Here is a 413-nt window from a genome sequence, read left to right as displayed (position 1 = left end):
CCTGCTCCGGCTGCCCCAACCCACAGGGAATAAAGGAATAACTCTCCTGGGGAGCAGCGGCACCCCGGAACACTTGGCTTTGGTGCTGAGCATCCTGCCTGCGCGGGGGCATGGTGGGGCGAGGGTCTCCCGTAGGGTGACGGGGACCCAACCCCCTCGGCGCACGGGAAGCAACTGGAATTGCGTTGGGATGGGGAGAGGAGCCCGGCGCGGGCAGCGGCCCCTGCATGTGCGTGGGCAGGCGGCCAAGCCGGGGCGCCGGGAGAACAAAACTCTCTTTCCATCTGCGAGGAGCCATCAGAGCGATGACACGAGACGTCCCCAGCAGAGACGTCCCTGCCTATCAGCGACCCGGCCCCGCGGGGAGGGTCTGGAGGGGGGAGATGGGGGGGTGGTGTTTGCTCTGTCTTGTT

Source organism: Eurypyga helias, unplaced genomic scaffold, assembly GCF_000690775.1.
Source record: "Eurypyga helias isolate BGI_N326 unplaced genomic scaffold, ASM69077v1 scaffold27775, whole genome shotgun sequence".
NCBI lineage: Eukaryota > Metazoa > Chordata > Aves > Eurypygiformes > Eurypygidae > Eurypyga > Eurypyga helias.
Note: the sequence above shows the minus strand (reverse complement) of the source record.